The 27,902-nt window shown below is 50.5% G+C and overlaps 1 protein-coding gene across 4 annotated transcripts in view; it reads right to left on the reverse strand.

The window, feature by feature from the left end:
* The window catches only part of GGTA1 (glycoprotein alpha-galactosyltransferase 1 (inactive)), a 54,946-nt gene extending 37,659 nt beyond the window's left edge, over window positions 1–17,287 (reverse strand). The window contains exons 1-2 of one of the 4 annotated variants that reach the window (XM_047700042.1): window positions 16,911–17,287; window positions 15,907–16,073 (exon numbers count right to left, since the gene is read on the reverse strand). The gene's annotated coding sequence lies outside the window, so the exon portion shown is untranslated. Of the gene's footprint in view, window positions 1–15,906; window positions 16,074–16,484; window positions 16,788–16,910 lie in introns of those variants that run through there. The other 3 variants (XM_047700045.1, XM_047700043.1, XM_047700044.1) reach the window with 3 other exon arrangements.
* Between the last annotated feature and the right edge of the window lie 10,615 nt (window positions 17,288–27,902).

Consider the following 27,902-nt stretch of genomic DNA (forward strand, 5'->3'; position numbering starts at 1 on the left):
CAATGGAATATGACACGATCTTTTAAAGAAACATTGTTTTTGAAGAATAGTTAATAAAATGGGAAATTAAATGAGAATGCCAGACACCAAACTGCACATAGACTACAATCTCAACTCTGGATCTAATATATCAAAATTACTGGACAAGTATGGTGGGTCCTCAAAAAATTAAACATCGAATTCTTATACGATCTAGCAATCCTATTTGTGGGTATATACCCAAAATAACTGTAGACAGGGACTTGAAGTATTTGAGTTTTTGTTTGTTTGTTTGTTTTTTATTTACTTATGTTTAAAGATTTTATGTATTTATTTGAGAGAGAAAGCACAAGCTAGGGGAGGGCCAGAGGGAGGAGAAGCAGACCCCCTGCTGAGCAGGAAACAGGCATGGGACTGGATCCCAGGATTCTGATCATGACCTGAACAGAGGCTTAACAGACTGAGCCACCCAGGCGCCCCCCTGAAGAGCTAATTGTGCACCAAAGTCTAAGCAGCATTATTCACAATAGCCAGAAAGGTAGAAACAGCTCAGATATCCACGGGTGAATGGATGGAGAGACATAGAGTGTGGTGTATACATACAATGGAATAGGATTCAGCCTTGGAAAGGGAGGATGTTGTGACTCCTGCTTCAACAGGGATAAACCTTGAAAACATTATGCCCAATGAGATAAGCCAGCCACCAAAGGACAAATACTGGATGATCCTACTTAGATCCTACTTAGATGAGGTGCCTAGAACCATCGAATTCACGGAGGCAGAAAGTAGAGTGAAGGTTGCCAAGGGTTGGGGCGTGGAGGGAATGGGCAGTTACTGCTTAATGGGTAGAGAGTTTCCACTGGGGAGGATGGAAATGTTCCAGAGATGGACGGTAGTGATGGTTGCACCCTGATGTAAATGTATTTAATGCTAGTGAATGGCTCGCCCAGAAAGTGTTATAATGGTAAGTTTTACGTTATGTATATTTCACCAAGGTTTAAAAAAAAAAAAAAATACCAGCCAGAACCAGATTCACGTGGTAATGGTGGTGAATCGTGTGAAGAGACTGTGGGAAAGCCATTGCTTTATTCTTTCCCCCTTCCCGCATTTGCAAATGCTCTACAATGAGAACAAATGACTTTCAAAACTGGACAAAAATCCACTTAATTAAATAAATCTGGTGGTTCTCTGACACTTTCCAAAAATGCATTGTTGCCTTTTATGTAAATGGAAGCAATACTTTATGTGCTTAATTAATAAAAGGAGCCAAGTTCAAGGATGCCAACTCAAGAACACAGCAAGCCACTCAGTCAAAATGAACTACAGGCAGAGTGCGTCCCCTTTTTAAGATAGCTGTCCTCACCTACATTTAAATAAATTCCAGATAAAAACAGAACCAAAATATAATTCTCTCATGAGCTTCCCCAAAAGCTGTCTGGCTTGGGAAAGCTCAAACGCAAACTGAAGAGAGAAAGAATGCCACAGAAAAGTGGGGGACAGCCCATGTTTTCTTCAGGACATTCACACACCAGTTGGGAAAGTGACTTTGCCAGTAAATTTCTATCCCTTATGCTTCTGGAAAACACTCTTGGGCAGAAAGAATTACAAATCCAGGAGAGCCCCGTCTTCTGTGTTCACTACAAATCCATTTCCTCCAACAGCCCCCAAATATTTAAAGGATACTGGCGGGAAGGCAGCTGATGTGTCTCCCCGCCAAGGTGTCCTCTATCCTAAGCCAGCTACACCCGCCTTTCCTGGACTCCTGGGCCCTCTGGGCAGGGTGAGGCCCGGGCTGCCCCAGAGCGGCTTGTCACTGGCCATGGGACCTCAGGTAGTCCTTACCCAACCCAGGGGAAGAAAGGCCCCCACCTTGCAGGGCCATTGCAGGGGTTACATGTACAGTGTCCCTGAGATGTTGGGCACACAGCAAGTGCTCAAGCTTCTACCTTTCTATCTCAGAAGTTCACTGTTCAAGATTCATGTGCGCCTTGGGGGTGGACTGGAGCGTGGTAGTTACCAAAGGTAGTTAATGCTGAGCGGTGGGTTTCAGGACTATGGTACAGCAGTAGGGTAAACAGAGGCTCCTTCAGACCCAGGGTTCAGGGGCAGCCCTGGAAGGCAGGGGAGGGGAGCCCAGCAGCCCCCGCAACCCCCAGCTCTAGCTCTAACACTGGCTGGCACAAAGCTCTTGCATTGGAGTCCAAGTGAGATCCTCAGAGCTGGAAGGTGGGCTCCATTTCACAGATGAAGGAACAGAGGTTCAGAGAGGCTGTCTGTCTTATTCAAGGTCACACGATTAGGGAATGGCCAGATAAAGGGTTTTCTAAAACTCCCTTGGCATGACGGGGTTGGGGGTGGGGGCAGGGGTTCCTGGTACTTCTAGCTCCACCATTAACTCCTTCGTCCACTAGTTGTTTACCTCTTGCCTCTCTCTTTAGAAAAAGTTTTCAAGAAAAGGCAGGGAGGGGACAGGAAGATTCTGAGACACTAAATTAGGTAAGTTGCCAATCTCTGGGCTCTGGCGTCCTCATCTGCAAAATGAGGCACTTCCTGCCTCAAGACCTTTGCACATGCTCTTCTCTCTGTCGGGACCCCTTTCCCTGCCCCCTCACACCCACGCACCCTCCTCCTTTCCTTTAGGCTTCAATGACAGTGTCACTCCCCAAGGGACATCTCCCCGTTAAATTTTTAATCTCCCTTGCAGCAGTGTATGCCTCTCCTTTGGGGCACTGTCCACTCTTTCTGGACACAGGCATACACGCCTCACCACGAGATGGAAGACTCATCATTAATCAGCCAGCACAGAGGAGACAGTCAATGGTTTCTGTTGTACGATGTTTCAAAAAACAAGTTCCTCTCGGGGCTCTGAGCTTCAGAAAGCACCCTCCTGTCCCCACCCATGGCCACGTTGTCCTCAGGTTCTCATCTACACAACAAGGGGAGGTGGACAGGGGACGTATTATTTTTCTGCCAGCTCACCCATCCTCTGATTTTATCCCCTCAACCAACCAACCCACCAACCCAACCCAACAACCCTTGTGAGTTCAGCGCACGGGACAAGTTTGGAGAACAGGTTCTTGCATTCTTGGGCCTCTGTTTCCCCATCTCCAGAACGACGCATTCAGGTACAACCTTCTGGGCTCTTCCCACCCTTGTCAATAGTGTTTCCATTAAGGAGGCTGCCTCCTCCCCCTGCCTTTTGCTGGGAGCAATACCTTGGACACGGGAAATGGGACACCTAGCTTGTTGCTCGCAAGCATGGCTGGACTAACGCAGAAACAAAGAGTTTCTGAACCTTCTACCAAAGCCAAGACTCCATGCCCAAGACCTTTCTCCAACAGTGTGGGCAGAGGACCCTGTTGGTGCCCATCTGGGCCTCCCTTGCCACCCCCACCCTGGAGGGCAAGACCCCTGGGCTCCGGCCCACGTCCCATGCGACCGCAGGGAAGCCCCCACCCCTCTCTGGGCCTGCATTTCCCATCTGTTGAGTAACGGGCCCGGATGTGGGGGCTACGCCGGCTCCCCGCTCGATTCCAGAAGGCAGCGCAGTGCCACGATGAAGGGCACCATCTCCTCGCCCGTGTCTGGGTCCCCAAATCTCTCCTTTGCCATGTGGCCCTAGGAAATGTCTTCACCTTTCTGTGCCTCAGTTTCCTCATTTGCAAAGCTGGGGGGTGGTTCTCTGGCTGATGAAAAGCCAGGCCTCCCGGAGAGCTCCCGGGCAGCATCTGAGGTGAGGAAATGCCCGGGGAGCGTGAGTGGTTGTTTCATTACGACTCTGGCTTCTGGATCGCTTCCCTTTCTCACCTTGCCCAGACTGTCCTACCGGCCCTGCCAGCCATGCCCTTCCCCGTGCCTCAGAGAAAGCCAGTCGGCATCTCGGGTGCAGTGAAGCTCATCACGGAAAGAGAAGTGTAGGGCAAACGGCAGAAAGTCCTAGTGTGCTTCCCAAAGCAGATGGATTTGGGGGCCGCTATTACCCCAGGAAGGTCTGTGGCCGCATCCTGATTCAGCAGCTGGGGGAGGGTCCCGGGGGCCCCCCTCCACACACCCGGGAGAGGATGGCTGTTTGGAAAGATCGATGAGATGCAGTAGAAGATGCTAGGTGTGGGGTTAGCTCTGTTCCTGTCTCTGTCCTGAACATCACAGGTAAAGAGGAGGTTGGACTCAGTCATCACAGCCCCAGAGGAGCAGGGAACAGGGGATTCTGTCTGTCCCCTGTGAGAAGTGCTAGTCTCTCCCCTCCAGAGGCATGGGAGGGGTGGGCAGCGCTGCCTCCCTCTGCTCCTCACAGAGTGGTCCGGAACCACGCCCGGCCTCAGTTTCCTCACTGGCTGCTTCCGCCGGCTGCTGTCGGAATGAAAGGAGCCTTGGCTGACGTCCCCCAGGGCCGAGGCCCTCAGAGGTAGGCCTGCGGAAGGATGCTGTTGTCTCCCGCACGAGGAGGCAAAGAAATTGACAGTATACTCATTTTACTGTATTTTAACAAAATATCATCCACGGAGGATTAGAAACAGAGGAACAAAGAAGGACTGACTGTTTTTCCACACTTTCCTAAGGCCTAAAGCCTGGTGCAGAAGACACAGGGTCACAGCCTGCCCCCTGCAGCTGCCCCATGTGGCTTCAGTGGGCTCTGCGTTCAAGGTGGAGTCTGGGCTCCCATCCTGCTGGAACAACTCACCCAGGCAGACCCGCCATCCTGAGCTGAGAGCATTTCACCCAGTGGCAAATGCCATTGGCCTTGAAGTCTCGGCCGCCACAGCACAGGCTCTCTCAGCACAGTCCAGAAGGCCGGGCAGGAACCACTCATGCTGCTCAAGGAAAGTCCCTGGCACTTAGGGTTAAAAAAGCCGTCTGCAGGGGAAAGAATAAAACCGACGGTCCCCAAAACCTGTGCACTAGCTCCCTTGACCATGCTCACTGGAGAACTCTGGCTGCATCGTGTGGATGGGGTGTCTTTCTCAGGGACAGACATGTTTTATTTTATTTTATTTTATTTTTAAGATTTTATTTATTTATTTGACAGACAGAGATCACAAGTAGGCAGAGAGGCAGGCAGAGAGAGAGAGAGAGAGGAGGAAGCAGGCTCCCTGCTGAGCAGAGAGCCCGATGTGGGGCTCGATCCCAGGACCCTGAGATCATGACCTGAACTGAAGGCAGAGGCTTTAACCCACTGAGCCACCCAGGCACCCGACAGAGATGTTTTAATAGTGGCGGGGAACCTTAGGGGTTTCCACTCAAACTCTTTTCTTTTGCAGCTAAAGGAAGAAGCTCAAGGAAAAATGCCCTTTATAGCAGAGGCAGGATTCGAACCCTCAAAGGCTCCTTGGCTTACTTCCATTCATTCTACGGATCCACGACTACGGAGGGCCTACGACACAGATGTGCTGTTCTAAGCACTGGGGACATGACGGGGAACCAAACAGGTTCTCTGTTCCCACAGAGCTCACATTCCAGTTGGTAAGCAAATCAAACTAATAATTATAATTAACAAATAATTAAGGATGTAATTTTAGGTGGTGGAAAGAGTCATAAAGCAAATAAAAGATGTGAACATGGGGCGCCTGGGGGGCTCAGGTCAGCATCCGACTCTTGATCTCAGCTCAGGTCCTGATCTCAGGGACCTGGGATGGCGCCCCAGGGACTCCGTGCTCAGCAGGGAGTCTGCATGAGATCTTCTCTTTCTCCCTCTGCCCCGCCCCCGCCAACCTCACTGCTCACTCTCCCAAATAAATAAATATTAAAAAAAAAGAAAAACAAAGGTGTTAACATGTTTGAGACTGACAGTGGGGGCAGGGAGGGCTGTTTGGGAATCTTGTTTGCACTGGCCTTTCTCCGTGGTCCCCAGGGACCTCCCAAGCCAGGAGCACGCTGAATTTGGCTCATATTGGCTTGCAAGAGCCAAATGCTAAATTTTCAAGAATTTGGCAAGTGAGTTGTTAAACACAGCCATCATTAAAAATTAAATTATGTAACCTTACAATTAAATGATTGTATTAAGAACAAAGGTAATCATCAAAACTCATCACTTCCTAATTGTTTTATTACATGGTATACCCTTGAGGTTATTTCCAACCAACCTTAGGCAGACATGGAGGCAAGTGCTAACAGTACGCTCCCAAGTCCTTAGCTGGTGGCTTGAAACTGGTCACGGTGGAAATATTTGTGGAAATTGGCAAATGCCATGTATCAGGGCTTTTACAATTCTCGAGGAGCTAGTCATGAAACATTCACCAGCCTGCCTCCGTGTCTAGATCTAACCCGGGTGTTCTATGCCTGTGGGAGTCTATGTTCTTCTGGCCAGAGGGTGTGGTGGTGCAGCCCCAACTCTCCTGGGGATTGGGGGGTTGCGGGGGCGGGGCGGTGCCTCCAGTCACGGGGCCTGAACTTTCTCTTCCTTTTTTAAGGCTTCCCCAGTGAGGAAGGGAAGCCAGACTAGGATCTCTAAATGGATCTGTCTGTTCCTGCAAAAGAGCTGGTCTCTTCAATAGGACTTTTCGAGGGTCCATCTGGCAGTTGATTGAATTTTGGTCACTTAAGTCCTACGGGAAGTATCTTGAGGCAGCAAAAATTTAAAGGAACCCTGCAGAGAATCTGTTTGTGGTCCACTTCTGATTTCTAGATTTTCCTAAGTTGGGTTTCCTTCCTTTCAGGACACAACTGTTCTGGTAACAGCTGAGGGAAGTTACTTCTGCTGAGCATAACGACAAGGGAATTTCCCATTTAAGAACACCATGCCAGGGGCGCCCGGGTGGCTCAGTGGATTAAGCCACTGCCTTTGGCTCGGGTAGTGATCTCAGGGTCCTGGAATCGAGTCCCGCATCGGGCTCTCTGCTTGGCAGGGAGCCTGCTTCCTCCTCTCTCTCTCTCTCTCTGCCTGCCTCTCTGCCTACTTGTGATCTCTCTGTCAAATAAATAAATAAATCATCTTTAAAAAAAAAAAAAAGAACACCATGCCACGGGGCACGTTTGTCTCTAAACTCCGCCCCAGTCCACTCTGCACCACAGAATGCTGAGGCCCAGACCTTCGATAAGGTGACCAAGGCCAGGCTGCCCCTCTGAGAGCTCTCCAGAAGCCTTCTCCCTCTTGCAGCTATGGCCCTGTGACTCTCCTTAGGCCTGCAGGGTCCTGAGAGCACTGAGGGTGCCCCAACTCTCGTGGCTTTGGTGGACTCTGTGGCTTCTCAGCCTCGTGTCAAGAATCATCTCCGGCCACCAGAGCAGAAGGGGCCAGACGCTCTCCCATCCACCCAAGTGCCCCCAGATTAAAGGAGCCTCTCCTAGGCCTGGCCAGTTAGGGGTTTAACATCCCAAAGAAGTGCATGAAAGTTCGGAAGCCCGTGAAACGTTACAGCAGTTCCAGCGGTGGCGGCAAGAGCTAGAATCAGCTCCTGGGCAGGACCCTAACTGTGTTGTCGGTGGCCCACATCTACTGCTTCTAGTCAGCTTGGTGTTCCGGCCTCCCCAGGGATACTGTGAGCCGTAAAAGAAATCCTTCCGACGCATGCCTTGTCTGCCTCTGCGATCTAGAATCTCCAGCTGTTGCTTCCAACCGTGATCTCTGCCCAGTACACGTTCTCAGGTGCTACTCTGTATATTAACCTCAAACATTTACTGAGCACTTACACGCCCAGAAAATAATTCTTAAGCATGCAATTGAATTTGCACATAGGAATATTACCCGGCCCTTCCTCTGCACAGCTCTGGCTAACACACGAAGACAGAATTTGCTATACAAAATACCACTGCAGAGGCAACCACAGACTTACTCAACTCAGTGCACCAAGACCCTGCCCCTGATTCTGAGAAGTGTCTTGCCTTCCCCACAGAAGCCGGGCAAGTTCCTCTCGGGGACAGCTGGAAGGCCACTTGAGGACTCACAGTTCCCTGAGGGAAGAGATAGGGAGCAGCTGCTGTTCAGCACACAGACGCTACCAACCCCAATGTCATCCCTCCAGGCAGCTGGCCCGTCATGCCAGGCTTGCTGCCGTCTCTGTGTGCCTCTGGGCACCAAGGCTATCCGGGTTCTGGAATAGCCAGCAGGATATCAGGATGATTGGTTCTTACAGCCTCTTCCCTCTGGCTGAAACACTTTCCTCTTCACTCCTGTGGGGCTCGGTTTACAGGTCACTTCCTCAAGGAAGCCCTCCCTGACCACCTCTCCTGACAGGTGCAGGCCCCTGTGACACCCACCCTGCGCTTCTCCTTCACGACTCTTGCTGTGCAGTCTTTCTTTCTTTTTTTTTTTAAGATTTTATTTATTTGTCATAGAGAGAGAAGCAAGAGTGAGCACAGGCAGACAGAGTGGCAGGCAGAGGCAGAGGGAGAAGCAGGCTCCCTGCCAAGCAAGGAGCCCGATGTGGGACTCGATCCCAGGACGCTGGGATCATGACCTGAGCCGAAGGCAGCTGCTTAACCAACTGAGCCACCCAGGCGTCCCAGTCTTTCTTTTTAATGACTGTCTCTCCAGGCGAATCTCAGCCTCCCTGTGGTCAGGGACTGTGTCTCTGATCGCTGCTCCCTCCCAGGCATCTAGCCCAGCACACAGCAGCTGCCCAACAGATTCTGGGCCTGTGGATAACTGAGCGAATGAATTTATGGTGGTTCAGTGGCTGTTGAACGAACAGCTAATTTCAAAGCACAGTCTCTGGCACAGGTGCATCTCCTAGAACCACAGTCCCTGGTGTCCGACTGGCGAGAAGGGGTCAAAAATGTGGACTCCCGGGCGCCTGGGTGGCTCAGTGGGTTAAAGCCTCTGCCTTCGGCTCGGGTCATGGTCCCAGGGTCCTGGGATCGAGGACCGCGTCAGGCTCTCTGCTCGGTAGGGAGCCTGCTTCCTCCTCTCTCTCTGACTGTCTCTCTGCCTACTTGTGATCTCTCTCTCTGTCAAATAAATAAATAAAATCTTAAAAAAAAAAAAAAGTGGACTCCCTCTGGGCACAAGACTGCTTCTCCCTCTTGGCTTTTACTTTTGAGTGTTCATTGTCCAGGGCGGTTGGACTTGCTGGTTAACAGCAGGATTTGCTCACAGAGAAGTTTGCTAGATCACGGCCTTGGGCCATTTTGCGGGCGGAGTTGGGGGCGGACTGCAGCCCCCAACCATTCTTCCCGCTGGTAGCATGTGTACTGTGTACAGGGGATGGCCAGATCAGCTCACGTTCAGCCCCGACTCTTTCCACCGTCCTGCCCCTAAGTGCACATTTAAAAGCAAGCCTCCTGAAGACAAGAGCACCCAGCCCAAACGGAACTAAAACTTCATTGAGAACTCATCCCAAGACCTGGTCTCTGTCTCCCGGCCTCGTGCAGACACTGCCTTTCACTCCCTCTGGATGATTTCTGTCTGAGTAGCACCAGGGAGCAGCCGTGTCCTGGGAGGGACATGGCTCTATGCCCAACACCCCAGAACCTTCAGACCATCTTCGCTCCCCCTGCCTGTACCCCGCCAGGGTCTCCAAGCCACACCATGTCTGCAGTCGGGACGAGGCCTTCATGCCTCCCTTCTGCCATTGGTTCTTTTTTTCTTTTTTTTTAAATTCTTTTTTTTTTTTTTAAGATTTTATTTATTTATTTGACAGACAGAGATCACAAGTAGGCAGAGAGGCAGGCAGAGAGAGAGGAAGGGAAGCAGGCTCCCTGCTGAGCAGAGAGCCCGATGCGGGGCTCGATCCCAGGACCCTGGGATCATGACCTGAGCCGAAGGATGCGGCTTTAACCCACTGAGCCACCCAGGCGCCCCTGCCATTGGTTCTTGAGAGATTTTGGCCGAAACATTAGAACTCCCATCCCTCGGTCCGTCCCTCCCCCCATAAAATGGGGACCTAATTTCTAATCTGCTGCCCTCACAGGGCTTTTATGACCCTCAAGCAAGATGGAAATATGACTTCACTTTTCGAACTGCTGACTGGCAGAGAGAACGCTAATAATAATTCTATAATTATTTTTCTGTTTTCCCCGGGGTTTTGCTGTCAACCCATGGCCAGCTGATCTCTTCCAGGCTCATTCCACCCAACCTCTCAGCACCATTCAGTCTTCCTGACAACATCCCCCCACCCCGGGAACCTTGCTCTGCCCCCACCCCCACTTCCCCAGACCCTGCTCTCCCTGGGCTCTCCCCCTCCCTCTCAGATCACTCGCTCTCGGAGGTGGGGGCCGGCCCAGGTGGGCGCACCACCAACTTTCCTCCCGTTCCCACCTGCCAAGCACGGGTGGCTCGAGAGAGAAGACACAGGCTGCATCCCCCGCCCCCCACCCTGTCCCCTTGTGAACGCCAAGCAGGCTTTCCCCGGTGCCCAAAACCCGGGAGCACACAGCTCCACCCTCCACCAGCCATCACCACCTCTCCCTTATGAAACTCCGTTTGGCAATAAAAATGAGCAGAGTGGCCGCCGGAGCGCGTGTCCTGGCAACGCCCCCAGCCGGGCCCGCCAGCCTGCAGCCCAGGTCTGTGGCCTCCACACTGGGGCGGGACAAGCACAGCTGAGCACGTCAGCTCTCTGGTTGGCGATTTACATGACATATTTTTACTTCCTCTATTTTGAATGGACGGGACTTTTAGAATTCTTGGTTAAATACACAAAAGGACGGCCCCTTTGCCTTCGGGTACATGGACCCAATCTACATCACTTTGGCTTCCCCAACGAACTCAGCTGGCCTCCCTCTCCCAGGAGCAAAGATAAAACTTCTGGGAGAGGACCTTCAGCCCACGCCAAGCGGTGAGGGGCTTTGCTCCTCCTGGAGCCGCTGGATGGCCAGTAAGATTACTAAATCAGGCAGTGGGCCAACAGGGGCCACACTTCACCACCGGGGGAGCTCTCCACAGGTGACAAAACGTAACTGCAGGTTCCCCAGGGTAGCTGGGCAGGCAAGGGGGTGGGGTGGGGGTGGGCAGGGCAGCGCCTGACTCCTGGAAAGCAGGATGAAGAGACTGGCTTCCCAGAAAGGATGATGATCCAGCTGGGTTGTGAAGCATGAGTAGGAGTCTGCAGGTGGATTTGGCGAGGAAGTGAGGAGGGCGTTCCAAGCAAGGGTGGGCAGCACGGGAGAGAGCCCAGAGCCAAACAGCCAGGAGCAGGTTTCAGGAACTGAGGCCTGAGCAGAAATTCAAAGGGTGGGGGGGATGAAGAGTGGCTGAGAGGGCGGCTCCAGCTCCTGCAAGAGCCTGGCTGCCCCATAAAGGAACAGGGGCCTTCTACCTTGACGGCAGAGTGGGGCCTGGGAAAAATCAAAACCCCAGTCGGCCCGGTCTGGCAAGACACGGGTTCCAGTGACGAGATGTACTAGAGGACACGATCCTGGAGCAGAGAGCACAGAGCCATGGCAGCAGCGGTCCGGGCTGGAGCAGACTGCCCCTCAATGAAGCAGGCTCAGCGGCGTGGAAGTACAGGACGACAAAGAGGTAGGACTGCCTGCCTGCACGGGGTCAGACAGGGAGACTCCCAGAAGGAGGGACCGCGTGCACAAAGCTACACAGACTTGAAAGCGCACTGCCATGCCTGCAGAGAGGGCAACTGTCCCAAAAAGTAGACCGTGCAATGGGGACTCGTTCTGAGAGATAAAAAAAAAATCAATGGAGACTTGTATTGGGGAGTTATGAACAATTATGTGTGCTTAACTGGAGTGCTGTTCCCAAGCATCATTCCCTGCCAGAGAGCAGAGTTAGAGACATACCCCCAAGATACGGCAGGTTCGATTCCCGACTACTGCAATAAAGCAAATACTGCTACCAAGCGAATTGAAAGAATTTTGTGGTTTTTTCATGCCTATAAAAGTTATGTCTATGCCACACTGTAGTCTATTAAGAGCATTATTTCTTAAAAAAAAAAAAAAGTACAGTGTACGTGTCTTAATTTAAAAATTCCTTATTGCTTTAAAAAAAAAAAATGCTAGCCAGTATCTGGGCTTCCAGCAATTTGGAATTTTTTTGCTGGTGGAGGAGGGTCTTGCCTTGATGCTGATGGCTACAGATCAGGGTAACTGGTTGCTGCGGGTTGGGGTGCTCAGCAATTTCTTAAAACAAGAAAAGAGCGAAGTTTGCTACATCAATGATTCCTGCTTCGTGAATGATTTCTCTAGAGCACAGAGGCTGTTTGCTAATATTTGCTCACATTAGAACTTCTTTTAAAATTAGAGTCAGTCCTCTCAAATCCTGCCTCGGCTTTAACAACCAAGTTGATGTCATGAAATTGCAGCAATTCAACTATAGTAATAATGAAAGAGTTTGTTGAAATAACGAAAACATTGCAAGAACTACCAAAATGTGCCACAGAGACACACTGAGCAAATGCTGTTGCCAAAAAAAATGGTACAGATGGGGTACCTGGGTGATTCAGTTGGTTAAGCATCTGACTCTTAATATCAGCTCAGGTCATGATCTCAGATCCTGGGATGGAGCCCTGCCGTGGTGGGGCTTCCTGCTCAGGGGGGCATCTGCTTGTCCCTCTGCCCCTCCCCCCTACTCATGCCTATATATCCATCCATCAGTCTTACTGACTTTGGGCCCGTTCAGAGCGCGGGCTTTATGAGACATCCCACCCTTCCTTTCTTCCTCCAGCTCTAACCACAAAAATAACACCTACCAGATCGAGGCAGGTCCTTCAGCCTACGTTCTGAAGGGAGAAGACACATGGAGCAGATGTGTCTGGCTGGCACCGGGAGCACAGCCACGAGACCACGTGGCTTCCTGCTCTGCAGCCGCCACATAAGGCAAACCATAAACTTTAGCAGCTGTCAGTGAAGACTGGAGGATTGTTTGTTACACAGCACAGCTGCAGCAAAAACTACCTGATACACATGAGCCAGGTGAGATGAGAAGGGAGCAGATGGTGAAGAACCTTCCACATCACGAAGGTTGTGCATGTGGAGGGTCAACAGAGAATTCTGTAGCTGATAAGCTTTCTCCCCTTCGTTCACTCACATCCAGCCTCAGAAGTGGAGACATCCATCCTTCTTTCAAACCAACCTCCCGGCTCCCTCCTACTCCCCCTAGCACCTTGCTCTATTGGCCAACCTTCCCTCTCCTGGACTGAGTCCTTCCCCCGAGCCTCCATTTCCCTTGTCCTTTGCATCCTAAAATCCCTTCCTTCACCCTGTCTTTGGACAACTGTAGCTCAATCTCCCTCTGGCCTTTTCAAACAAATTTCTTGCAAGAGCTGCCTGTATTCACTGTCTCTGCTTCTTTTGCTCTCAGATCTCAGCGATCTAGCTTGCCTGCCCTCCATTCCACCAAAACTACACCCAGCAGATTTCAGTCATCTCCTGACTGCCCAGTGCATTTTCCTATCCTTATCTTCCCAGACAGTTCTGCACCATTTAGCATGGAGCCAAATACATTACCCCTGCCCTTGACCCAAACATTCCTCTTTATAAATTCTCCCAGTGGTGCCATCATTCATCCAGTGACCCATGATGGAAAGCCAATATGAGATGATGAGTGCTGTTCCATTCTTGTCAAGTCTGTAGTGTGGCTGAGACCTCCAAGAAGAGATGCCCAACGGGCAGTTAAACATGTGAATCAGGGACCCAAAACGGAGATGTGAACTGGAGGTAAGATGATTGTCCTGCAGGCTGCATTTAAAGCCAGAAGCATGGACGAACTTGCCACGTGTACAGAATAGGAGGACCAGGTCTTAAATCTCAGGTGATACACAGAGAACTCACCAGAGCCCAGAAATCCACACTCCTAAGGTCACAATTCCAACTACTGGCCTCCAAACTACTATCTTAGGCCATATTCTGTCCCCAGTTCATGCCGTCTCCTCCAACAACCTTTACAATTCCATTGTAAAAATAGAAGGTATGAGATACCATCAGCCAGCCCCTAAAATAACTAAAATCAAAACGACTGATGCCACCAGACATCGTCAAGGGTGTGGAATAATCATGAGCCTCATACATTTCTGGGGGATCACTCCCACGTGAAACAAATGTCCACAAAAGAATTCTACAAGAAATTAAGAGCTCGACTGGAAATTACCCAAAATGTTCATCAACAAGAGACTTAATAAATAAGCCAATTGTGGTATACCCATCCGGAATGTGTACTACTCAGAGATAAAAAGGGACAAATACTCATATATGTAGCAATACAGATGACCTTGAAAACCACTAAGTCAAGTGAAATAAACTTGAGATAAACAGTATGAGTCCATTTACGTGAAGCCCAAGAGCAGGCAAAATTAATCAATGGTAATAAAATCAGAAAAATGGTTGCCTGTAAGGACAAAGGAAAATTAGTTTGGTATGGAACTTTCTAGGATGATGCAAATATTTACATTTCATTTTGGGTAGCAACAACACAGCCACAAGCGACTGCCAAGACATGTTTGAACTGAACACTTAAGATCTGTGGATGCTATTGTGTGTAGATTATTCTTTAATGAAAAATTAGAAAAATAAAATAATTTTAAGTATCTACAAAAAAAAAAAAACCCACTCAACTAAAAAAGAAACTATAGTGCAGAAAACACACCCGTTTCAAATACGATTACATTTATAGTATGAAGGCCCAGTCTCCCACTTAATGCTGACCCCCCTTCAGCCCGTCTCCCCTCACCCTTGCTCCCATCTTAATGACATCTGTCCATTAGCCATTTTTTTTAATCCATCATGAGAGATAACATAATGTAAAGAGCACAAGACTTAGAGTCAGACAGAGCTGCAGTCCAATCCCAGCCTCGAGTTAAAAGCTGAATGATGGGGAGTGGGGGGCGGTGAGCCCCTTGGCCTCTCTGAACTCCCCACCCTGCCTGGCTGGGCTCAGATGGGGGGCCAGTGTGCCCACTAGCTCCTGATAAACGCATTTCTTTTTTTTTTTTTTAAAGATTTTATTTATTTATCTGACAGAGAGAAATCACAAGTAGGCAGAGAGGCAGGCAGAGAGAGAGGAGGAAGCAGGCTCCCTGCTGAGCAGAGAGCCCGATGTGGGGCTCGATCCCAGGACCCTGAGATCATGACCCGAGCTGAAGGCAGCGGCTTAACCCACTGAGCCACCCAGGCGCCCCCGCATTTCTTTTTTATCTCAGCCTGTGAAACCAAGTCCCATGTGAAGTTCCACAAAAGTCCTAAGGAAAAACAAAACAAAACCTCAGACCATGCGATTCTTCCAAGAGAAGGAGATGGACCTGAGGCCCTGGAGTTAGGGTCCAAATGAGCTGGTGCTAACAGCTGGCAGAATGGCTACTCAGAGCCACCAGGGCCAGGGAAAAGGGCTCCCGGCCCAGGACTCAGGGGACAGGTTTCCTGGCAAGGTCTGGCCATCAGACTAGTCACACTAGTCACACTAGTCACTTTGCACACCTCTTGAATCAGTTTCTCCACTCAACACGACCAAATCAGACTGGATCTGAAGAATGTGATACTAAAAACAGCCCCTGGGGTTTCCCAATATATAGAAGAGATAAAGGCTTCTAGAAGGAAACTTGTTCCGTATGAAAGAAGGCAGGGAGGGGTCAGAGCCCTGCCCTGGAGGCTCTCCTCTCCAATTATGGTGCTAGGCATCCAGGACCACAAGACTCCCGAGGCACAGCCCGGAATCTCCGGAATCTCTCGGACTAGGTAAAAAGGTAAAAACCGTAGGGACTTTTTCAGCTCTGCTTTCTTCAGTCATTGAGAATCTGCCACTTGTAGCAATAACCGAGATCTGCACCTGCCCCCATCTGGTGCTGGAGGTAAGGTAAACCTAGCAAGAACTTGGAACAAGATAAAAGTACTTGCTTAGTGTATCCACAAAGGCACAGAAGGGCAATAGAATAACCATGTCCCCACCCAGCACCTCTCACACTGGCCCCTCCTCACTGGCATTTTCTTACTCAGAACAGCATCCCCATTTCATAGTTGCAGAAACTGAGGCTGCCCCTGGGCAAGCGTCGCCCAGCTAAGCAGCAGCGAGGCCTGGGCTCCCTGGGGCATCTCCTGCCTCCTGAGACGTACCTATTTCCAGGTAAACGGAGGAGACAACGAGGCCTGTGCAGGAGCCAAAAGGCGCGCAAAGGACAAGCAAAGCCGCGGCAGCAGCCGCTCGGTCTCCTCTCCTTCCTGGGCGAGGGGGCGGGGAGGAGCAGCGTTGACACCCTCCTCGCCTTCCTCCTTCTTCCCGCCTGCCAGCGGGAAGATTGAGAAATCTCAATTCGTTCTGCTTTCTCTCCTCGAACGCTGACAATTTTTTTCCACTTTACTGATTTTTTTGGATGCCTTTCAAGAGTTTGTGCAATCATTCTGTTTAGCTGTTTTTCTGCCATTTTCAAAGGCGGGTGGTGTCCCTTTCTAGCAGGAACTGGGTGGTTTGTAAAGTCGAAGGGACCCTGTCTCCTCCCTTCAACCCAGTGCAGCAGGCCCTTTTGCTGCCAAAGTTACAAATGTTTGAAACTTTCCCCGCGCCGCGCTGGGTGTTTGGCTCGGTCCTCGCTCTCGCTCTCCGACCACTCCCCCTCTGTGCTCTTGCTTTCAGGGGCTCGCCCGCCCCTCGCTGTACCTTCCCAGGCTCCCCCTTCCCAGGGGCATCCTCTTACCTTCTGGTCCTGGGCCAGAGCCATCTTCTGTCCCGCCCGACAGGAGGGGACAGACCCCTCACTCCTTTCCAGATTCCTCAGGGACGAGGGTCCTACCCCCGTCCCCTCCCCAAGGCATCCTCTCTCCCGCCCGCATCCCGAGGACCGCGTGGGGAGAACCCCGCCCGCAGCCCCTCTGGCGAGTCTGTAGGCTGGGTAGAGGCAACGACGGGGACAGGATGCGGACAGGGACAGGATGGGGACAGGGACTGGGGCAGAGTGATAGCGACAAGAACAAAAGCGAGGACACAGGCAGGGCAGAAACAGGGCAGGGCCGGAGCGGTGGCCCGCTTCTCGTCCCCGCCGCCCCCACGCCACGCCCGCAGCCCTGGGGCCGAGTCCAGCTCCGGCCACCCCGGGGCTCGGGCGGCGCCCCGCGGGACCCACCTGATCCGCAGAGCCCAGGCGCACGGGGGGGCTGCACGGCGCCTCGGCCCCCGGCCCGGCGGCGCCCTCGGCCGCCCGCACAGTCGCCGCGCCGCCTCTGCCGGAGCCCCTCGGGGCGTGCCGGGGCGGGGTGTGCAGCCTGCGCTCCGGCGGGCGGGCCGCGGGGCGCTGCTCCTGGGCGGCGGGCGGCGGGCGGCGGGCAGGGGGCAGGGGCGCGCGCGGGAGCCGGCGAGCGCTCGACAGCGTTGAGGCTCCCCGCCCGGCGCCGCCCGCGGCGGTGTGTGCAGAGCCGGGCCCGCCCCGGACACTGGCTGCCGGGAGGCCGGCGGCGCGAGTGCGTGAGTGCGGGTGCGTGTGAGTGTCTGCGGGCGGGGAGGCGGGGGTGTCTGTTTCATTTTCACTCAGGCAGAAAAAAGCCTGCAACCAGCAAAAAAAGAAAAGAAAATCCCTGGTGACGGTGGCTGGGCCTCTTCGCCGTCTAGGGCTGCACGTGGTGGGGGTGGCGGGGGGAGGGGGGAACCCGGAGCTTCGGAGAGTGGGGTGGGGTCTGTCACCCCGTACTGCAGGGAGGGGCCTCTGGGGCCCTGGCGCGCCGCCAAACCCTGGGGAAGCCCAGAGCCTGGGAGGTCTGATCCACCATTTGTTTCCTGGGGAAGGAAGAGCGCAGATGGGCGACAGCGACAGGCGGGCAGGCTGCAGCCTTCGAGGCTCTTGCCGGAGCCCCCCAGGTCCTGAGCTCCGGAAGTGGGGGCTGGTCACTGGGCACCTGGTGCGGGTCCTGTCCACGCTCGTTCACAGACTCCAGCCCAAGTTTCTCAAATGCCCTACACACCCCCTGGGGTTCTCCACTGGGATTATTTAAAAAGGAGCACCCCCCCCCCCACCCCAACAACATCTATTGGAGAGTTTGTGCTTCTGCACCGGGTATGACGGGCGGCTACTCCTGGTCAGTTGATGTAGGCACATCCGGCTGCCCTCCCTTAGCTTGCCCGCTTTGAGGAAGACAAGAGGAGTCCTACTCCCTCTCTGGGGCCCCCGACCAGGTTTTTGCGGGTGAACGGTCAAAACTTCCTTTTGCTCGGATCCTTTGCCATTGAACGTCAGTTTGAAGGACAGGGAAATCAGCTTCTTAAATATTTTAATGCATTGGATCTATACTTTGACGCCAGGAAAGTGGCACAAAGCCTGGGTGTAATGTACAATTTTAATTGTTTCATGCTAACCAGAAGGGAACAGAAGCCTGGTTGGATCCTTGGAGGAGGCACAGAGGCTGTCAGTGGGCCAGGTGCCGGTCTTGGAGCTTGGCAAAATGAGGTTTCCTGATGGGTCTGATGTGGGAAAGAAAGGCAGAAGGAAATGTAGATAAAATTAAATGTCCTTATAACCTGCAGCCCATTAACAAACACTTGAGACAGGCAGAATATAACCTTCCTCCAGGAAGCTCCCTACTGTCTTAATGTTAATGACTTGCTAGAGGGAAAAGCAACCTTAGCTTGACAATCCAAGGCCTCTGGTAGCCTGTGAGTCTTTGGCACCTGAAATTCCTTTTGGAACTTCCGTTATCTTGACTTCCACCAGCCCCACAGTATATAATCTTGTTGTTCCTTACAACCCCAGAGCAGTAGCTCCTTCTGCCCATGGCTTCTGTCCCCACGCTTTAATAAAACCACCTTTTTGCACCAAAGATGTCTCAAGAATTCTTTCTTGGCTGTGGGCTCCAGACTTCACCAGCACCAGGCCTCCAAAAGCTACAACGAATGGTCCAGTGGAGTGAGATGGTGGGAGAAGGGAATCATCAGCCTCACACAGCAGCTCAGGAATGAGGAGCTCCCTGGCCATCAGCACAATGGGTCCTTTGCTAGAGCATAAATTGGGCCATTATTGTCTTTGATGAACACATGTAGTCAGTAGTAAGAATCACCATAAATATACAATAAGTAATATGATACTAAATGCATTATTTCTGTTTCTCGTTACTGTATTGGAGAACGCATTGTTTAAGTTGCTCAGCCCATCAAACTGGATTATAAATGAGTTTTTTTGTTTTTATTTTTAAGAAAACAATGAAGGTAACTCTGACCGTGGTTCAAGGGATAGCTCATCAAGATCAAAATCAAGGGGCGCCTGGGTGGCTCAGTGGGTTGAGCCACTGCCTTCGGCTCAGGTCATGATCTCACGGTCCTGGGATCGAGTCCCGCATCGGGCTCTCTGCTCAGCGGGAAGCCTGCTTCCCTCTCTCTCTCTGCTTGCCTCTCTGTCTACTTGTGATCTCTCTCTCTCAAATAAATAAATAAAATCTTTAAAAAAAAAAAAGATCAAAATCAAAAGACGATGACACCGGAAACATAAAACGTGTAAAAACATTACTCTGCTACCATTAAATTCCATGTCAGACATTGGATTTCAGCCATACATCATCAGTCGCATCCATTACATGTTGTTAATTTGGATTTTCTTGGTTTCACAGTTGTGTGTCTGTTTCCTTAGAAGATTTGTTGGGCTTTATGGTTGATTTCTAGAGCTGTGAACTTGAGGAGTTCATGCTTAATTTAGTTTTATCGCTATTTCTGGAACCATAAGATAAATATGACTTAAGTCAACAGCGTGGGTCTGGAAGTTTTGTTTTGCTTTGAGAGGATCCGTGTAGTTCTCACAATTTAACCTCAGTTCTACTGACAATATCTGAGCTGGAAAACACCTTGAAAACTCTGCTCCCTGGGCTTAGGGTCGGGATTTCTAGGTTTAAGTCTTTAGATTAGTCATTCTTCCCTTCGGAGTTTCATTTGCCTTATATGCAAAATGGCGTAAGATGACTAGATCTTGGGGGAGGTAAAATCAAAGTTGGTGACCTTGGAACGTGCTGCCATGTCCCAGGAGTGTGAGACTGGATTCATGAAGGGGAGGGGTGGGTCAGGTAGGCAATTGGCTAGCGCTGACCACTTGTGGGCTTTGCTCCAAGCACTCCAGCCATACCTGACCCCCCACCCCCTTAATCAGCTCATCCTCATCACGTCCCCATTTTCCAGGGAAGAAAGCCAAGGCACAGACAAGTAACTTTGTTCAGCATCTCTCTAGGTATTGATGGCGGACATAAAAGGCAGAAGAGACATTACTAAATTTCCTTACTACTTGCCGCCCGTTGATGGGTACTTCAAACAGGCAGAGTGACATTCCTCTAGGAGCTCAGCTGCCTCAATGTTACTACTTTGCTAAGGGCAAAAGGCAATCCTAGCCCAACCCCCAGGATCTTGTGAGTCTACTTTAACATATAAAAATTCCTTGGGAAATCCCCCAAGATCCATGTTGGCAATCATCCCCCAAGCATGTGACCTACCGATGTACATCTGAAGGGTCTCATGACTAAGGTTTTCTTAGATGGTAATAAATGACCTTTTCCCAACAAGAGCTAGCTCCCTCAAGGTCCTGGAAACCTTGCTTCCAAAATTCTTCAGAGACTTACGCCACCCCTAACCTCCTCCCAACTTGAAAGTGTCTAATGGGCCATTTCTCATGACCCCAGTGCAGCTCTTTCTGCCCACAGGACCTGTCCCCGTGCTTTAATGACACCACCTTTTTGTACCGAAGAAGTCTAGAGAATTCTTTCTTGGCCATCGGCTTTGAACCCTAATGTCTTTCCTACATCAGTGTGGCCTAAGTACTCCAGGGCCCGGAGACCTTCCTCCCTTCACATCCTTCATTCTTGTAACAGATATTTCCTGGCATCCCGCTATGTGTCAGTTCCTCTTCTTCAAGTGGAGGAACCGAGGCACACAAGCAAGCCAGCTTCATAGCCCCGAAAGAGTCGGCAGTCCAGATGTTAAATCAGCACCCACCCAATTAATGATTTCAGGAACAATGATCAGGGCTCTGAGGGAGAAGTACCCATGGAGAGGACTCTGAGCCTGGAAGAAGAAAGAGTTTGCTGGTTGAAGGGCTGGGAGGGGACCCAAGCAGTCATGTGCCAAAGTCCTGAGGTAGGAAGAGAAGGACCCATGTGTCTGCTGGGAAGCCTCACCATCGTAAAGGGCACAATTTCTTCCCTTCAAGCCAACCTCTCCATCCAAAACAAAGCTCAGTGGAGTTTTTGTAGACCTTGACAAGCTGCTCCCAAAGTTCATGTGGGAGAGCCAAGGGCCAGATTTAACCAAGACAGTTTTGGCAAAGCAGGGGTGGGGGGAGGTGAGCACTTGCTCACCCAGATATCGAGATGTACCATGAAGCTCTGACAATGTGCACTGCTACGGGGATGGATTATCAGACCAATGGAAGAAAATAAGTAGCCTAAAAAGAGACTCACGTGTATGGAAAATCAGTGTCTGATGGAGGGGGGACTGCACATCCATGGGGGTAAGGAAGTGGGGAGGAAGAACAGAAAATGTTGCTGGACCCAAAAGGATGGAAAACAAGTATGCAGACAAAATTCTATACAGGAATGTCCATTACATCACTAGAATCAGGAAGAAGTGGAAACAGCCCAAGAGGCCTCAGCTGGATAGACAGAATGTGGCGCCTCAAGCCAGTGGAGTACTATTCGGCATAAAGAGGAGGGGAATATTGGGATTCCTGGGATAACAGGGCTGAACCCAGTGAAGGGCTAAGTGGGAGAAGCCAAATGGAAAAGGCTACCATTTTGTGTGATGCAATTTATATGACATTTACATGCCATTTTTACAAAATACCACGAATAGGCACATTCCCGGAGTCAGAAATCAGGTAAGTGGTGGCCGTGGGCTGATGGGGGGCGGGGGAAGTAGGAGTGCCTGCACAATGGGTACATGGTTTCCTTCTGCACTGACCAATGTGTTCTGGAACTAGACCGGGGTGGAATGGCACAACCCTGTGGATGCGCCAGATGCCCCTAGACTGTGCCCTTCAACACAACCGAACCATTTTATTTTATTTTATTTTATTATTATTTTTTAAAAGATTTTATTTATTTATTTATTTGACAGACAGAGATCACAAGTAGGCAGAGAGGCAGGCAGAGAGAGAGGAGGAATCAGGCTCCCCGCTGAGCAGAGAGCCCAATGCGGGGCTCGATCCCAAGACCCTGAGATCATGACCTGAGCCGAAGGCAGAGGCTTAACCCTCTGAGCCACCCAGGCGCCCCACAACCGAACCATTTTAAATGTGAATTTTATGTTACCTGAATTTTATATAAGAAAAGTTTCTGGGCAATTGGATAGCCATATGAACAATAAAATTAGATTCCTAACACGTGCGCACACGTACACACACACACACACACACACACCCTGCAACAACAGATAGGTAAACCTTAAGGGAAACTTTAAAACTTTTACAGGAAAATATTATTTTACTTCAATCCTTACCACCTCAAATAAAGATAAGGATTGTTGGGGCGCCTGGGTGGCCCAGTCGTTAAAGCATCTGCCTTCAGCTTAGGTCGTGATCCTGGGGTCCTGGGATGGAGCCCCACATCGGGCTCTCTACTCAGCAGGAAGTCTGCTTCTCCCTCTTCCACTGCCCCTGCTTGCGTTCCTTCTCTCACTGTCTCTCTATTTCTCTCAAAAACATAAATAAAATCTTTTTTAAAAAAAGATAAGGATTTTTGAAACACACGTACAGCACTGACCATCAAGAAAGATAGGGATAAATCTGACTCCATTAAAATGTGAATCAGGAAGGAAGCCCGAGCCCATTCATGGACAAAGCACAGGTTGGGAGATGTTTACAATCTAGGTAAGTATCGGAGGACAGGTAGCTAGGGTAGAAGAGGAACTCCTGCAGGGAAAGACAAATATTCTTCTGTCTTCACACCTGACTTGAGTCCTGCATGAAGGGTCACTGGGTCAGGGTCCCCGGATGTCCCCTTCACGGCCCTTAGAAGTACACGGAATAAGCTGTTGTTGGGCCGCATTGCCCCGTAAGGTCAGTGCCTTACAATGCCTCTCGCGTCGTGCCATGTGGCATCCCCAGCACCCACCAGGCACTCAGGACACGTGGGCAGAAATGGGTTGACTGAATGAAAAAATGTGTGCAGAGATGAAGGAAGGAAACGTAATGAGATTCTAGACCCTTTTGCTCTTCTCTCTTAATAAGGTCCCTCCTTTCTCAGATTCTCCCTGTCGGGAACATGGAAGTGAGGGGACCTCTGGCAGGCAGAGTTTGGCAGACCAAAGAAATGGGAAACTTCCAGAGAAGCAGAAAAACACATGGCCCTGGAACCCCTGGAGATGGTCAGTACGACTGCTCAAATTATAGATGAGGAAATGAGATTTGGGTGGGGGAGGGATGGCCTTGACATCACAAACTGGGAATTTTCAGAGCTGGGTGTTATTGTTAGCTCCCTCTGGAGCTCCTCGGCCCCAGACAAGCTGAGAAAGTTCCAGGTCCAGAGGGAAAGGTGTTTTAAAGCAGTGACTTGGAGGCAATCGAGCGAGTTCAGAGAAGCAGAAGGCAAATGTAATTGCTGAGTCTTGGATGAAGTGGAGACAAGGAGGGAGCAGGTAGCAGGAAAGTGACACGTGCACAGGCTCAGAGGGCTGGACTGGCAAGGTCCCCAGGCAGCAGGGGCGTTCCCTGGGCGATCAGCCTCCCTGAGGGCTCAATCAGCCTCCCTGGGGGCTCAGAGCTCAATCTGGAGTCATAGCAGAGAGGCTTTGAAGGGGAAGACCAGGGATTTACACCTTGTCCTTTCCACAGAAGGAGGCCTGGGAAGGATACCCAGGAAGGGATGGTGGCGTGATGGAGCTTGTGTTTGAGGGATCACTCCCACAGTCACCTCTGAAAAATGAAGTCACAAGGGAAGGAGATAGAGCAAGAAGGAAAGAAAGAGAAAGTGAAAGCCAGGAAGGAAGGGAGGGAGGGAGGAAGGGCGGGAGGAAGGGAAGGAGAGGGGAGGGGAGGAAGGAAAGAAGGGCCAGCTTTCTGACTTGGGACAGGCATCAGATAATTGCTTTCCTCCAGCTCGATGATAATAAATAAGTTGGAAGTGATGCGAGAGCAGAAGGCAGGCTGAGGACAAAGCACGAGCTACCCCACCCCTGACTCGGGGTCCTTGTGACATTCCTCCCGCACGGAGGGAAGGGAAACACAGAAGGTTAACTGATAGAGATCCCAGTCCTGTACCAGTCCCCACCAGTTTACCAATGTCTTAGTGATACACAAGGAAAAAGCATTCTAATCAGTAGCCTAACTTTCAGAGACCCGTGACTCCATCTCTCCCAGAGGCCTACCATCACGCTCCCCTCCATAAGTGCTGTGGGAAACAGAGGCAGAAGGAAATGTCAACAGTTAAGTTTCTTTATGACCTGCAGCCTAGTGACAACGACTTGGAATAGAAAGAGTCTAACATTCCTCCAGGAAGCTCCCAACTACCTTAATTTAATGTTAAAGCCTTACTAGAAGGAAAAGCAACCTTAACTTGACAACCAGCCAGGCCTCCAGGATCCCGAGGGTCTTCTACCAAAGTCCTTTTGGACACTTCCCTTTCTCTGTCCGTCCCTCATCTCCCGAGTATATAACCAGCCGTTCCTCACAAACCCAGGGCAACAGCTCTTTCTGGCCATGGCTCCCGTCCCCGTGCTTTAATGAAATCACCTTTTTGCACCAAAGATGTCTCAAGAATTCTTTCTTGGCCGTTGGCTCTGGCCCTCACCAGCATTCCAAAAACAACATCAGAAGGAGTTGACAAACCCAGGAGACGGAAGGCTTAGAGGCCCATCAACCTCCCTGTCCTTTACTGAACCAAGGAGATGCTGCTAAAAATCATTTCCACGAAGGGCTATAGCTTATCTTTTTATCTGGTGTTGTATTTGGAAGTCATTGGTCTGCTTATGATACTAAATTCTGTCTCTGACACATATATCTGATTTTCAAAGGCAGAAACACAGAGAAAGCCCCGTATTTTAATGCTCTTGGGTTCACTTGGTTGAAAAAACTGTCAGGGCTCCCGGGGCCAAAGAATTCTATTCTACCTATGCAACCAAACCGAAGCTGCGTTCCGTGAGTTTTAAAAGTGTGTTCCCCTGAACCTCGGAAACAGGCCCTGAAGATATCCATGAGTGGAGGGGAATAAGGGTGGGGGGAGGAAAACTTTCACTGTAAACCTCTTCATACTTTTGGGTTGTCGTTCCATGAGAATATCTTATCTATTTTTTAAACCAAGTAAATAAATAAAATAAAACACAGCTTAAAAAAAAAAAAAAAAGCTAACGTACTGGGTCTTCTCAAGAGTTCGAATGCTATCTTCGATGCTTTCGAAATCAATGTTAGTAGAACCAGCCCGGGATCGGTCTGGGTTCAAGTTCTGTTCCTGCAATTCCACAAGCTGTGTGACCTTGAGGGAAAATAAATCACTCAGCCTCTCTGAGGCTCAGTTATCTAAAATGGGACCCTTAGCGCTTATCTCTCAGGGATTTGTAAAGGTAAAAATTGAGATAAAGTGTGTTCTAGCAAAAGAGATTCTGAATACAATAAGACACCAAATGAATGGGTGCTCTTATCATCAATTATTGGAAGAGAGCCTTTGAATTCTTCAGGCACTAAACCCTGCAGGAATGGGGTCTTCCTATCCGGTAGGCCATTCCGTGTGCTCCTGGCTACCCTGTCCTCTCCCTGCAGTTCTCAGTCTGGTACAACCTGGCTTCCTGGTTCCCCGCTTCCTGACACTCTTCCCACCCTCTCTGTGCTGTCCCTCTAACAGGTCAAACACAGTCCAAACTTGGGCCTTTGCACCTTCCGTTCCAGGGAACAGGGAGCTTCTTGGGATGCTCCCCCAGGCCCCTTCCAAAGTCACTTCTCTCCTTATTGTAAGCATGTACTTCTTAGGGTTTTTTTTTTTTTTTTTTAATTAAAAAAAGCAAAAAACCTTCTTAAACTAAGAAAGTCTATTAAATTCTGTCTCTGGTGGTACTGGTTTATGATCCATGGGGCTGTCAAGAAAACACCTGTTGAGAGCCTGTTTTCTTTTTCTGTTTTGTAACCCCAGCAGGAGGTCCCTGCTAAGAAGTTCCGTGCCTGGGTCTGTGTGTCCCCCCATTAGGCAAGGTCACTTCTCCACCTTCTGTCTTACCACCCATGCTACCTGAGGCTCACATACCCTGGTCGCTGGAGGGGGCCCCCTGCGAGAGCTGTGTGTCACCTTATTTCTGGAGGCGGAGGTCACAGCATGGAGGAAGCCAGAGTCACCAGGGTTCGTCCCAGGGAAGACAGAAAGTCCTGAATTCTAACAAACCTGGTCCCCATCTTGGTGTGACCATTACTAACTGGGGTTTTGGGCAAGATGCTGCTCTTTTCAGAAACTCAATCTCTTTATTGGTGCAACAAGGAATCCTACCTCTCAGGAGCCAATGAGAGGGGATGCGTGGCCCACGAGGCACGTACGAAGCTTTGACATTATCAGGACACTGAGGAATGAACGTCAAGTGGCCAAATGTCAGGAATTGGAAGAGGCAATGGGGAAGGTACAGGGAGGGTGGATGGTCATTCTTGGGTCACCACCTCAAATTGTAACCCTAGGGAACAACCAATTTGCGGTTCTGGGAAGCCAGCCCTGTGTGTCTCTTTGCACAGAAGGTGAGGGGACAACGGTCATTCAGAACGCCGACGGAGGGAGCTGCTCTCTCCCCACGGTGTATCTGCAGGTGCTGGGGTCCTGGACAGAACTGAAGCTTCCTGGACCACAGATCGTTTCTAAAGGACGGTGATGCTTTTGTCCATCTTAGAGTTGACTGTGATTTTTTTTTTTAAGATTCTTATTGTGTGCTTTCTCTATGCCAGACTGGGTCCCTGGGATACAAGTTGACACACCTGTGTGCAGTGGGTGGGCAGTCTGCATGCTGACAGCACTTTGAGTTCTTTCTCAACCTGGGGTCCTGTCTCCTTTCTGGATAAGGGGGTGACCGGCGCTATCTGAGCCCCTGCTGGGTGCCCAGCTTCCTGTGGTAAAAGTATATTCATGTGTATTCTCAGCTGACTCCACTTCCCGGGTGTGACCAAGTCAGACTTAGCCACACCCCCTTCCATCTAGGAGAGCCCCAGCTTGATTGACTTTTAGCTTCAGAGCTCTCCCTAGAAGAGCTCTTGCCACGAGTCCCTTCCCCGGGGTCCGCATGCCCCATAGGTACAGTGACCCAGAAGAGTGGGAAGATCTCCCCATCTGGCTTCCTGCCTAGGGGGCTTAAGCAAACTTCTGCCTTTTTCCCAGCCTCAATCTTTCCTTCCAAAGGAAAGGGGATTAGGCCGGAGAGATGCACCCTGTGGCCAAAGACTAGATCCTTTTCTTGTCCCTTGAGCTTTCCAACCAAATTCTCCCAACTTTGCGTTCCAGGACTGAATTTTATCAGGTCATCAGGGTCTGGGACTGTCCTCAGCTAGAGGCAATCAGGTTGATCTGAACAAAAGAAAAAGGGTCAGAACAATGCAAGGGAAGACAGAAACCTAGGCCCACAAGATTTTCAGGTTGAATTTCTTACAAATACAACAACATTGTGGCCACCCCTCCCCTTACAGGAGACCAACAAGAGAAGCAGGGTGGGAGGAAATGGAGAAAGGATGTGGGAGGAGGGGTTGCAGAGAGAAGTGGCCAAGACAAGATCTCTCTAGAAACAACGCCCCTCTGTCATATTCACTTACTTAGGCATCCAGCTGGGTGTGTGGGCAATTATATGTCGGTAAAGCTGGAAAACAAAGCTGGGCGTGTGCCTGGAGAGCAGTTTGTGTTTGTAATGCGTGTCAGTGTTGTAGGCATGTGTCTGCTTCTCCGTGACTGTGGGTCCGCTTGCAAGTGCACAATTGTGTGTGCAGACGTATTTGACTACGTCCGTGCCCGTGTGTTTGCAAGCCCAGACAAGGCTGGCACGTATTAGGGCTCAATCAATATTCGATAATTGAATGAATACCTATGAGAGAGCACTTGTGCCCTCTCGAGGGCCTTTGTACAGCTATGCACACACCCAGTCCCGTAGGTTCATCTGTGTGTGCTCGTGTTCGGAGGGAGGCCTGCGTGCCTACTGGTGTGCGAGTGCG

The sequence above is a fragment of the Lutra lutra genome, chromosome 13 (assembly GCF_902655055.1).
Source record: "Lutra lutra chromosome 13, mLutLut1.2, whole genome shotgun sequence".
Lineage (NCBI taxonomy): Eukaryota > Metazoa > Chordata > Mammalia > Carnivora > Mustelidae > Lutra > Lutra lutra.